A 14,262-nucleotide genomic window follows, 5' to 3' on the forward strand; every position below is an offset into this window, starting at 1 on the left:
CACTATCTCCCTTACAGGACTCACAGCTCCTTCAAGCTCAGTATGTCTGATGTCCAGTTGTTTCTGTTCCCTTTCTTTTTGTTTTCATTATAGCAGCATTATAGTAAAGTTTACAACCAGAATTCAGGTGCTCCTTCATTGTTATTAATCTATTAACTAACTGTACATTAGGTTAACAAAATATCATGCACATCATTCAGAATGTACTTGAAAATTAGACCAATTGTTCTCACTGTGTTTCTGGGTCACTGTCATGTGGATTGATGTCTACATGCAGGTGAGGGCAGGTACAAGATAAAGCAAGGCCTGTGATTGGGCAGTGAAAAAGATGGACACAGAAGTTTTGAGAGGGAAGAGAGATAGGAGAAGAAGACAAGATGGAGGAGGAGAAGGATGACCCAGCCCCATGTGGCTTTAAGTAGCCACTGGTAGCTATAAGTATCTTATGAGGGATGGATAATCACAGGACAGTTTGTCTTATATAGGTGGGCCGTTTATGTCAATATTAATTGACTCTGAGTTTATTTTGTGGATGTTTTGTGGAGTAAAACTTTACTGATATAAATCTGATTGATAAATTATAAGCTTCTAGGGTTTTCATTTTACCAGGTTACTGGGAATTATGACTATAATCACAAGGGCAGATGCTGGGAATGTGAGCAGAGTCTGCAGAAAGGGAGTGGTGAGAGGGTGGCCATGCTGGGGCTGGAATAGCGGCGACTGGCCATGGGGCTAGCCATGGCAGCAAGATCACAAATGGGGCCAGAGAATAGTTGGAATTAGTATGGCACGGTGACATTTTTTAAAAAGTATTTACTGCTACACTCTAGTTTTCAGTTTTTCTTTGATGCACCCCGAGTCATAGTTTCATTAAGATCCTACCACAAGATATCCAGTACCTACCTATCTATTATTGTAGCTAGGAGGTGTGACAAGGCAGGGGCAGATTTCTGTTGTTTAGCTTGTCATTTATGTAGATATTTGAATTCAGACATCTGAGTTTAGAATGATTCATCTATAAAATGAGGGTAATGTAGTAGATATGTTTCTTTATTCTATTGCCTAGAGCAGTGACACACATTTCCTTTTGTGAAACAATTAGAAACACAGGATGCAGGCCTTTGTCCCAGACATGACATTTTAGTCAGACCTTTGGTGATTCTTTAGCATAGCCCTGGACCTCTTGCAGGATGGAAGTGCTCAGCAGGATCTCAGGTCTCTTCCTGTTTATTGAAGGTTTACATTCCTATATGGTGTTAGCTATCTCGAGAGGATGATGGTGTGTACCTGTTTCCTTTATCATGTTCAGGTTTCTAGTTTTCCCTGTACATCCCCCCCCCATGTTAAATATTCTCTCCTCCAGATGAGTCTACTTGGAGATACTCAGGCCCCACTCATTTCTTTTCATCTGAATCCTGGGATTCAGTACTCATCCTTTCCTTGTCTCCGTTTAGAAAAGTAATTGTATAAGGCCAGTACAGAAATCCACATAAATATATGATCAAAACTCTTATAGAAAAAAAAGCCTGAAAAGTCCAATAAAATTCCTCAATCCTTATATCAGATGTCTGTCAACCTGCTTCTTCAAGAATCTTGTCAGATCAGTTGAGTCCATCAGAATTCCCATTATCCTGGATGTTTCCTCTCTAGCTTGTCTATTAGTTTCCGGTTTGTGTTAGGTTCATGTTGAACTGGGCTCTCTTTCCGCTACAAGCTCTGGTTTTAGCACTTGTACAGTGTGTCACCAGCCTTCCTTATTGTTCTTCAGATGCTCTTCTAGCCTCCATTCTTCTTTCTTAGCTCTTTTATTATTCAAATGTCTCCTCAAATATCACCTTTTCTTCTCCTGTTCCCAAGAGTCTGCCCTCATCCTCTGCAGGTTTATTCACAATAGAGGGTTCCTTTCATGACTCTACTGAAACTCAGCTCTCAAATCTAAAGATACAAAGAAAGAAACTCATTCATGTTGACTAATTCTTATAATTTAGCATCATTTTTAATTTAATAATGGAAGATAAGCTACATAAGAAGCATGTAGGTCCAGAAAATATCTTTAAAAGTGTTTTTCTTTTTCTTTTCTTAAAGTTTTTCCTTTGAGACATCATGGAAAATTTGGAGGGTACACTTGGAAAAAGACATTATCACAGAATGGAAACAGAACTGAAGCATCAATGCCTGCAGCTAATTCTGGAGCTGGAGTTGTGAGTTTGACATGATGCAGGGGCTGGAAGAATAAACTAGTATTCCTCTTCTTTTTCCTCACCCTTTCCTTCCACAAAACAACAACAACAACCTCCTCATAATTCTTCTCTAGGGAAGCCATATCCTCACGGGTCTCAGAGAACCTTCCCTCCTCCATGCCCTCACCCACATATCAGTGCACAAAGGCATGTTTGGCATATATCAGATCAAACTTGTGATCTAGGCAAGCCCAGGCCTCACCAATAGCTGTGGTGTTGCTCAGCATGCACACAGCTCTCTGGACCTTGGCTAGGTCATCACCAGTTACCACAGTGGGAGGTAGTAATTAATGCCAACCTTCAAGCCAGTGGGACACTATTTCACAAACTGAATGTTGGTCTTGATGGTGGCTATGGCAGCAGTGACATCTTTGGGAACCACATCACCAGGATACAGCAGGCAGCAAGCCATGTATTTACCAAGATGAGGATCACATTTCACTATTTGGTTGGTTGGCTCAAAGCAGGCATTGGTGATCTCTGCTACAGAAAGCTGTTCATGGTAGGCTTTCTCAGCAGAGATGACAGGGGCATAAGTGGCCAGAGGAAAGTGGATGTACTAGGTTGGTCTAGAATTCTGTCAGATCAACATTCAGGGCCCCATCAAATCTGAGGGAAGCATTGATGGAAGATACAATCTGGCTAATAAGGAGGTTAAGAATATTATAGGTTGGGCACTCGATATAGAGGTTTCTACAACAGATGTCATAGATGGTCTCATTGTCTACCATGAAGGCACAATCAAAGTGATCCAGGGTGGTGTGGGTGGTTAGGATGGAATTGTAAGGCTCAACCACAGCAGTGGAAACCTGGGGCGCTGGATAAATGGAGAACTCCAGCTTGGACTTCTTTCTGTAGTCAACAGAGAGCCATTCCATCAGCAGGGAAGTGAACCCAGAGCCATTTCCTCAGCCAAAGCTGTAGAAAACAAACAAGCCCTGGAGACCTGTGCACTGGTCAGCCAGCTTGAGAATTCTGTCCAAGACAAGGTCAATGATCTCCTTGCCAATGGTGTAATGGCCATGGGCATAGTGATTGGCAGCATCTTCCTTGCCTGTGATGAGCTGCTAAGGGTGGAATAGCTGGTGGTAGGTGCCAGTGCAAACTTCATCAATAATTGTGGGTTCCAAGTCTATGACTGCCTGGAGCACATGCTTGCCAACTCCTGCCTCACTGAAGAAGTTGTTGAAGAAGTCATCTCCTTTCCCAATGGTATTGTCACTTGGCATCTGGCCATCAGGGTGGATGTCATGTTCCAGGCAGGAGAGCTCCCAGCAGGCATTGTTGATCTGGACACTAGCCAATAGTTGATAGTCACACTGGCCAATGTGACTGAAGCTGCACTCACACATGATAGCTACAGATTAAAAGGTGAGCATGATAGAAGCAGACTCTAGGTCCCAGTTATTGTTCCAACAACCAAGAGTTGAGTTAAGTAATATAATGAGCAAAGTTAATTTTTCTAGGAACCAGTAAAAGCTATCTTAAAACATAATGGTATTTTTAAAATTTCAAGTTGACAATTACTAAAAATAATAATGTCTAGAGCTATATAGGCTAAATAGGTCTTTCGAAGTATATAGAACTCTCTCTCTCTCTCTCTCTCTCTCTCTCTCTCTCTCTCTCTCTCTCTCTCTCTCTCTTTGCTTACTTGTTTATTTTGCTGTTCTTTTAGCTTTTTGTTATTTGTATGTGTGTCTAAAACAAAACAACTATCCATGTGAGTGTACTGAGAACCTATATGTGGATTCTTGTAGAGGCCAGAACACGGTGTCAGATCTCTTGGAACTGACTTTATAAGCAACTATGCGATACCTCCTGTAAGTGCTAGGAGCTGAAAACACCTTCTCTCAAAGAAATGCAAGTGCTTTTAAAATGCTGAACCATCTGTCTCTTCAGTGCTTTGTAAACTGCATAGTTGGTTTTTTTATTGATTGGTTGGTTGGTTGGTTGGTTGGTTGGTTGGTTGGTATGCCTATTGTTTCATAAGTTTTATTTTTATGTGTTTTATTTTACTTCAAGTCATCTTTTTAGGGTTTTTTTTTTCAAGAAAAAGTATCTAAGAATGTACATAGTAGTTAGCTTTAGGAATTGTCATAAAAGTATTTCCATTAACAGGTAAGTTGAAAGAAGAGTTATCCAAGTAAGTGTTCATTTCCATAGTTAAAAAACATTTCTTCACCAATGCATTCCAAGCAAATAGATAGACTACTATTCTAACTAACCATTTAGTTTGTCCACTTTTAGTAGTTAAAAAAAATTTAAATGTCAAGGTAGGTGAAAGGGTTAGGGTTAGGATTAGGGTTAGTGATTAATGGTTGGAAAAGAATAAAAGGATTTTTCTTCTTTTTCTATGTCAACAATAGCTAAGCAAAAGCAAACATAAAAGAAACAATTGAATAACTGAAAGCAGTAAGGTTAAACTAGGCACTGATCTGTAAACTAACATGCAAAGTATGTCTATCACCTGTAACCTCAATTTCCAGGTAATGTGGAACAAATTAAGATTTGCAAGCATAACATTTAAATAGATCATTTAAATAGATTAAAAGCAGATAAGCAGAAAGAAAAGTATGTTAAAATTACCCATAAAAACCACTGACAAGGAATAACCACCCTTACCATCCATGAGCTTACCATCTCAAATGGTTTTTCTATTCCAGATAGATATGTGCATATGGTCTAGATTACTTGGATTACATGATGTGCTTGTTATTTCAGAAGTTTTGTTGTATTAAAATGTAATTAATGAAGTACCACATGCTTCCTCTTATATGTGAAAACTAAAATAATATCTACCTAAAAACTGAGACTGACAAGTATGTGGAGTGGTGAAGAGAGTAGAGGAAGGAGTTTAAAATTCATTCACCGATGTGTACTAAACACATGATAGGAAAATATCACATGAATGTGTGAGAGCAACATGTGTTAATTAAAACAGTCATGCTGGATATGCTAGTGCCCATTAGTTTCAACAGTCAGAAGGCTGAGGAAGAACAAAAGGTCAGCCTAGGCTTCATATGAAGAGTCTTTTGCAAATAAAAAGCCAAAACATAGCCATGAATATATTTCATGGAGATTACTATATAATAATGAAAATAGTTGTCTTAAGGATGGTCAATGAAAATTCTGATAAAAATTAAATGTATTTCACTTTCATTTTACAAATACATAAAATAACATGGCTGTACATATAACACAAAGAAATCCTCAATTCCTTTTCCTGGAGCTCTTCAGCTGCCCACACTCCATAGTGTATGTCCTCATTCCCACCCATGCTTGTGAAGTTCCCCCCATCCACATTGGCATAACAACTGGTATTGTAATTATGCAGGCCTTGTTTGACCACTGCATTGTTGTGATGTCATGGGTAAAAACACCCTGCCCTGCCTGAAAGGTACAGTCTCACCACAGGCATCTATGAATTACCTTGTAAATTTGTGTTCTTTCTGTAATTATTCATCTGAATTAAGAAGGGTGAATAACTTACAATGGAATGTCTATTTGGTTCCATATGGTTCTGGATACAGATACATTTATGATAGGGTGGCTAAACTGTGTACATCACAACATATTCGAAACACTGAAGGGCAAGTAGGCTTCTATCCTAGAGAGTGGGGAAAACAGAATATAAAACAAGCAAGTTATAATGGCGGGGTTGAATTATTACAACCCTTTCACAAGAACAAACCTACCCCTACAAGAAAGACATGAAACCAGTTTATTTTCCTAATTGCCATTAAGTGGTGCCACTTCTCAATGTCAGCACCGTGGCAATCGAATTTAAGGTGATCAGAAGGGATAAACCATATTCTAACTATAGCACCACTCATGAAGCCTGGGCCTAATAGCCCGATCACATCTCAAGATTCCACCTGGCATACAACAATCAAATGTTAATAAATATGGTAGAAAGTACAAACGTTTGAAGTACAATATTCATTTTTAAGTCTTCCACAGATACACATCACTAAGTCTTAGTATCCCCACACATCTTAACTGCTTCAACATCAATTTAATCCATAGCATTGGGTAAAAAATTTGCTCCCAAATACAATGGCAAAGACAGGCATAGACTATGGGTTCCCACTGCAAAAGGAGCCGTAGGGAAGATGGGAGAAGTAACAGGTCCCTAGTATGTCTAAGTCAACACAACACCATAGTATTTTACACTTTCAGCCTTTAGAACCATCTGAGACTCTACATCCTCCTGTACAAACACCTGAGGGTCAGGCCTAGGTTCCTACCAAGGCTTGCTTTGCTGGTCAGACTTTGTACTTCTCTCATTTGATGGGGCTATGTACTTGCATTTCTCTTGGCTGACAATATACAATTGTGTCTCTGCAGTTCTGGGTTCCCAAGAGGTTTTTCCTCCAAGGCTCCACTAACAGATGTTATTTCTGGCAGCTGCATATCTACAGGACTTGTCTGCCTAATCAAAAGGATCTTTACAGCAACTTTGAATTCTGGAAGGATGAAGCCATGGGTCTGCAGTAATAAATTCTGCCCACATGCAGAACTGGGGTCAACAGGAAACACACAAGTTTACTGTTGGGGCCCCTAAAGTGCCCACTATCTCTATATCCTACAGTAGGAATATTTGCATCATCAAACTCGTCCTTACTTCTGGGAAAATTCACTTATAAAAGAGGCATAGGACATTTTCCTGGCCATCAACCCATTTGCAGAGGACATTTTAAGCCCGAGTTTATAATAAATAAATTTAGTTACCAGAGGAAGAAAAATTTTCTATCTCCTATCTTCTGATTTGACTTCCAAAAACTTCTTTTTGAAACTTTCACAACCCTATATTAGTATACATCAAATTAAGACACATCTTAAATAGAAGCCACAAGAGACTATTTCATTCAAGGTTGGTAGGTTGTCTCAGACCATTTCAAGATCAGTGTGGCCCCAAACTTCTGTCCCAGGGAAAACCAAATCAGTAAAATGAAAAATTATTTGATTTACTAATTTACAATTTCACAAGAGCTAAAGTATACACCCTAACAAAATAGTCATCAATTAAACTTAAAAGCCTTGCTTGATAATATTGTGTATGAAGTATTTGTTTGCACATGTAGGTCCTAGAGACTGATTAAAATTCAAAATCTATACCCAGGGCTTCAAGGCATATGCTAAGAGTCTGCATTTTAACATCCTGCCTGGAGCGTCCATACCTGTTCTCAGAACACACTTTGAAAAACAAGGACTTTGAAGGCTCTTATTGATTATCATTGGATAATGGATTTTGATTTGTAAATGGAGATGTGAAAGCAGGTTGAAAAGAGAAGGGCAGTGTGAGTCAGGGGAAAATATTTCAAGGCCTCTGTTCGCTCTTAAGGAGGTGTGTCATTGATCAGGGCAGAACCTGTGACATTAGGGGTCACACTGTCCTCAATGCGTCTTTTTCAATAAAACAATAAGTTGGCTTTTTAAAATATGAAATACTTTTTTAGTAAATACTCTTTTAATTTTGTTATTTCTGGTGAATCATTTTACAATTGTTTTAATTATAGTAAATGTGCTTATTTTAAAAGACTAACTGTCCTGCTGAGAATACATCACAGTGACTATTTGGTTATAAAGAAAATAGAAAATTAAATTATCTTCCCAAGAAAGTGACCTCTTCCCTTACACAGTTGCATACTTAATGAAACATCCATTGGAGACTGTGGTCAAAACACAATGAACTGGAGGATTTTGATGTGCCTTCTACTGCAAACAGTTTTTCATTTCATCTCAACATCTGGCTTTTAATTATGTGTAGTCTCTAGTGTGTTCAAGAGAGTAATAGATTTTCCCAATAAATAACACACATTGAAATAGACAAAATCTACAGTTAAAATACTATGCCTCGATAACCTAATAAGCAGTATATTTTGAAGGATAAACTTTAAAGAGGAGAGAAGGAAGGGAGCAAGAAGCCTGGAGAAGCCCGTTTATCTCTATGAAGCCTGGTGGGAGTGAACTCACTCATGCCCTAGGTCTTTGGGATCAGCTCTGTTTGGAAGCATCGAAGCATCCAAGGGGCACCTTTCCTCAGCTGCCTGTGCCCTGTTGTTTTTGATCACCTTCTCTGTCAGATGTGATATAATTCTTTTTGCCAGACATCTTTCTCCAGCCAGCTTCCTGATGCATAGGCTCTTACCTCAGAAGTATTGCTTCCTCTGGGCAAAAGCACTTCTGACACGGCGCACCCCACTCAGTAGAGCAGGGTGCTGTCATCTCCTGACAGCCAGAACTCCCACGGCTAGATGCAGATTTTCCTCTGCCCTGGTGTCACATTAAGAAGTCTGACCAGTCTATATCTGCAAAAATTCTCTCTTTATTGTGATAGATCATAACTGCCACGCATACCAATTAAAACAGAGCAAGAGAGTACAGAGATAGAGAAGGAAAAATCGGCCGTTTACCATGAAGCCTGTTTCCCCATGTGTAGGTGCCATCCAATGTTCACCATGACACTGTCTGATTAACGGGTTGGTTTTCTCCCCCCAGGAACATACACCATGAGCACAGTGCCCATTTTAAGCTGGTCTTGTTTACCTTGACTGTCGCTGACTTTTCTTTATGCCATGATTATTTTTCTTCCTTTGAAAAAACGCTCTGTCTACTTCAAGTACTCTGGAAATGCCCCATATTTCCATTAGTGGAACACTTAAACTCCCACACATATATCAGAACATGCAAACTCACTTCTTTTCGTTGGCAAATGTATTTTCTTTTTCCCCAGTGCAATTCGTCTACTTAGCTTGCAACTTAATTTAAGCTTCAGAGTAGGTATGCCCGAGTGCTGATCAACAGATACATGGATGATTTTTTTACCCTTGTTCTGATTATGGTAACTATCATTTATTAAATAATATCCTAAAAATATCACTGAAGATTTTTGCAATAGTTCCTAGTTTTAATCAGATATATAGAAATGGTGTGATGTTTAATTGTCATTACCTATCTGACCAGAAATAGGATAATCACTATGGAATCATGCCTCTCAGTTTATCTATGATGCTGTTTCCAAAAAGGTTAAGCTAAGAAGAAAAGAACTACCTTGAACGTAGACTGAAGCACCCTGGTTCATTGCTGAGGTCCTGGACTGAATAAGAGAAAGAAGCATGAAAAGAAGAAAGGCAACACATGACCAGCTGCCTCACACTTTTCCCTCATTCCTTCCCTAGACCTGTTGAGTAATCCTTCAAACTGTGAGCCAAACACATTCCATTGTCATTTGGTTGGTTTTTCAGTGTGTTTTGTCATAGTAAAAATCCCAGAGCTTATATGCTATTCAACCAACTTGATTCTAATCTAAATCTGTCTGATGTCCTTAGACTTAAGTCAGTGCCTGGCTTGAGAGCACTTAAAATTTATAATCCAAAAGTATTCTCATTTTTCTTTAATGGCCCCTTTTCAATCCCAAGTAGTAGACCTGGAAATTTCCTAAAATGGCGCCAGAATTTACCTGAAAGATCATCACCAGAAATTTAAAAAAGAAAAATCATTGTTTTCCCTGGACCATTTCTCCTATATTAGTACAAACTTTCATGATGGTGCCTCTTTCCATGTTCCAGACTTCAGTGCTTATAGAAATGATACTTTTAGCAGCCTTAGGCTATGTGAACCCTCTCCATGGTTATCTTTCTCTTCTACAGTTATTACTTCTTTTCCTTCAGACTTACTTCATGTATAAGTATCTATTTTGGAGCCCTAATGTTTTACCCTTTAGACCTCGTGATGCATGCATTAATATATACTACAGGTTCCTGTCTTCTGATAATATCACTTCCCTTCCCTAACACCCATCACTTCCACAGTGCTCCTTAATTTCTTTCCCCACATCTGTTCCTGTAGCTCCCCGGTGCTCAATTCCACCTCATTCTCAGTGACAATTCATCTTCATCCATTTGTTTCTACTTCTACATATGGGTGGCTGATATAGCTGCTAAAACCAAGCACCCATGAAGATTGATGCCACCATAGATGCAAGAAATCCGATCACAGCTGCTCTCTAGAGCCACGGGACTCAGCGATTCCTAGTCCAGGCCCACCATCATTCTCCTAGGCCATTTCTCCAAACTGTCACCATCTTCCATGAGTTTCTAAGTGCCCCTTAGTTTAGACTTTAAAATGCCCCCTTCATTCTCAGTACAGGAAATTTTCTCTGTCTTGCAAAAGCTTTCAAGAAATGGCCGCACTGCTTTCTTCATACCTGTGTTACATATGACTTGTCCCATTCTTTACAGGCAGTTGGTTCTTTTTCTATACACAGATGCACATATACATACATATATATATATATATATATATATATATATATATATATATGATGTCTCTGTTATCCTATAAATCTCAAGTTCTTTTTACCAGGAATATTTTTCTATTGTTAACACATTTTTCATGTGCTTTAAGCTTTTCCCTTTCTTGTTGGTTGTTATGAACATCGATTAAATATGTGTAACTTCCCTACTCGCCACATTTTTAGTGCAATCATCACTCTATGTAATTAGTGAACAGGGTTCTCAAAATATACTAAAGCTTTTAACTGTTTTGGTGGATAAATGATAATGTAATTAGCTTTTGTTATACTTATCAATAGTATCAAGTTATTTTCTCATAAACGTTTGATACTTTTACAGATAAACTAGTACTTTGTAAACACATAATTTTTTCCTATAATTTTTTTGTTCAGCAAAATCAGGCCATTGGCTTTGAGAGTTATGACTGTCTTGCCATCTCTGAGCACCCTCTGCTGGCAATCATTAAAAAATAGCACAGACCTTACAGCTCAAAAGTTTGTGACCATTGCTAGACCTGGTAGTTCACACCTGTAATCTCAGCACTTAAGAAGTACACACAAGAAGATCAGGAGTATGCAGCAAACCTCATCTACATAGAGTCCAAATCCAGCCTGAGATATGAGAGTTGTCCTTTTTGTAGTTCATAGGCTTTACAGATGACTAAAACTATTTACTGTGGAAGCTTGCACAGTATCTTTGAATAACAGAAGAGCTAATCCTCAAGGAGGTTTATATGGGTGGAGCTCTTGGTATTCTTACAAGTGAGTCAAGGGTTTGGAGAAGGTGGGATTGAAATGACCACATCAGAGTGGTGGGCAACTGTTTTTTAGATATGCATCCTGTATAAATAGCTTTGAGTGGAAATTGCCTATTCCCATTCTGTCAAGTATACCTGGTGAGATTAAGTTCTTACCTTCACAGCTCATTCCTGTACATGTGAGTGTGTGTCTCTTTCTATGTGTAGCCAGATTCTTTGTCATTTTGTGTGTTCTCTGTTATAATTAATGATAAGTATGCAAAACTCAGTGCACAATATTACTTTCCATTCTTTCAAGATACCGAAGAATGTATATATTTATATATATACAATATTTTGGTGAGTTTATATAAAAATATACGACTTTCACTTTTTCTGTACTGTACACTTCGAGTAATTCTTATAAAGAACCAGCTGGATAGATTTTAGCCTGCAGATAGTCTTGTCTCTTACAATAGAAATGCTGAGCCCCAAAACATTCAGAATAGATACTCAAAACTCTTTAATTCCATCATTTAAACCCTGATGCTCCCTTTGGTCCACACTTCTGTCTTCCTTTCAGAAGATATCCTTTTCCCCACTCCTTACTTGCTAGGCAAGAGAATCCTCTGGAGAGCAATTCTGACCCTTTCAATCTTCTCTTATATACTTCTCATGAAAGGCTGAATAGTGCTCTTCAAAGTCTGCCCAAGATAGAAAAGGAATTGATGAGAAATCTTGGGTTCTGTTATTGTCTTCTGCAAACAAGGCAGTGTCAACACAGTGGCTAAATAGTCACACCTCCTTTGATTGTAACACTCTGAGCAGGTTGACTTCCAGGGACCTTTGACTGCTTAGATTTGCAGATGAATCTTCCTCTACCCTGGCAGCTTTCCTAAGCCCTGGGTGATTTGCTTGGAGGCAAACTTTGGTTTCTCTTTTTCCTTTATACCTATCCAAAAGAAATAAATCTGTGCCCGAAAGTGTGCTGTCTCACTAAAAGCTTCTAATGAGATTCTTGATTATTTTGTATTCTCTTATGTTTACTTTGTAGTTGAAATTAATGATAATTTTACAAAACTGTATATAAAAGCTTAATAGCACTTTTGATTCTTTTAAGATACTGAAGAAGACATCTTTTCCTCCTGAAATAATGTGCTCTTAAATAAGCAACAAAAATAAATAAATAATAACCAAAAAAAACACCACTGGAAGTTGTTTCTTCTAAAAATCTACAGCCCAACATTTCAGCCTCTGACAGGTATGTATGTTTTCACAAACTACTTCCTTAGTAAGGGAAAAGCTACAGCAATATTACTACCTTGGTATAATTTACCAACATTCACTTGTCATTTATGTACCATGATCATATACTTTCATTTCAATTGCATTTTAAAGTCACAAAGTGTCATTGCATAAATGTCAGTATTTACCCCACCCACTGGACCCCAGGCAAATCCAGCAGCCATGAGGTTTGTTATATTCATTTTGAGCTCCACTTTCCAGGACACACCTCTCCCTGAAATGTCAGGTCTGCACTCCACACCACACCCCAAAGCTCTGCTTGTCTCCCAGGAGGCCTGGTGCCACTCAGGACAATTGGTACCAGAGGCCTGCGACTCCCAGGGACTACCAGGTCAGCTAACATCAGAAACAGCCAGATGGCTAAAGTCAAGCACAAGAACACAATCAACAAAAGCAAGTGTAGCATGGTACCATAAGAAGCCAGCTTTCCTAAAAATTCAAGTTCTTGATTTCCTAACACATCAGGAGAAAAACATTGACCTTCAATCTTATGAAGATGGTGGAAGCCTTTAAAAAGAAAATGAATAAATTGATTAAAGAAATGCAGGGAAAAAACTATTAAACAGGTGAAAAAAATAAATAAAACTGTTCAAGACCTGAAAATAAAAACAAAAAAAAGAAAAATACAAATAAAAACAACACTAAATGTGGAAAACCTACGAAAAAGAACAAGAACTACAGAAACAAGCATCACTGACAAAATAGTACAGATGGAAGAGAGAATCACAGGCATAGAAGATACAATAAAAGACATTGATAGATCAAAGAAAATGCCTAATCTAAAACAGTTCTTACTAAAAACATAAAGGAAATTTGGGACATTAGAAAAAGACCAAATATAAAAATAATATGAATATAAGAGTGAGAAGATTCCCAATTCAAAAAAAATATCTTGAGCAAAATTTTCCTAATCTAAAGAAAGAGATGGCTGTAAACATACAAGAAACTCACAGAACACCAAATAGATCAGACCCAAAAAGAAAATCCTTCAACCACATAATAGTTAAAACACTAAATATACAGAACAGAGAAAAATATATAGACCTATAATAATTACACCTAACTTTTCAACAGAGACTCTAAAAGCTAAAAGGGTCTACACAAATGTCTTGAAGACCCTAAGAGACCACAAATGTCAGCCCAGATTACTATACCCCCCAAAAAAATTCAATCACAATAGATAGATAAACCAAAACATTTCATTACAAAACCAAATTTATACAACATCTTTTCACTAATCCAGCCCTATAGAAAATACTAGAAAGAAAACTCCAGGGCATATACACCCAAGAAAACACAAGAACTTAATCATCTCACAACAAAACAAAGAGAGAGAGAGAGAGAGAGAGAGAGGGAGAGAATAACACATGCACATACAGTACCACTGCCAACATCAAAATAACAGGAATTAACAATCAGTGGTCATTAACATTTCTCAACATCAATGGAATCAATTCCCCAATTTAAAAAACAAAACAAAACACAGAATGGCTACCTAAACAGGATCCATCGCTCTGCTGCATATAAAAACATACCTCAGAAACAAAAATAGATACTACCTCAGAGTAAAGAACTGGACAAGATTTTGCAAGCTAACACACCCAAGAAACAAACTGGTGTAGCCATTATATTTTTAAAAATAGACTTTCAACCAAAAGTAATAAAAAAAAATATGGTGAGGGGC

General features: G+C 38.1%; 1 pseudogene across 1 annotated transcript; it reads right to left on the bottom strand.

The window, feature by feature from the left end:
• Window positions 1-2,101: 2,101 nt before the first annotated feature.
• Window positions 2,102-3,592, bottom strand: LOC308422903 (tubulin alpha-1C chain-like; annotated as a pseudogene). Its single transcript has one exon. The product of its transcript is annotated as a tubulin alpha-1C chain-like (transcript).
• Between the last annotated feature and the right edge of the window lie 10,670 nt (window positions 3,593-14,262).

This window comes from Micromys minutus (genome assembly GCF_963924665.1).
Source record: "Micromys minutus genome assembly, chromosome: 7".
Classification (NCBI taxonomy): Eukaryota; Metazoa; Chordata; class Mammalia; order Rodentia; family Muridae; genus Micromys; species Micromys minutus.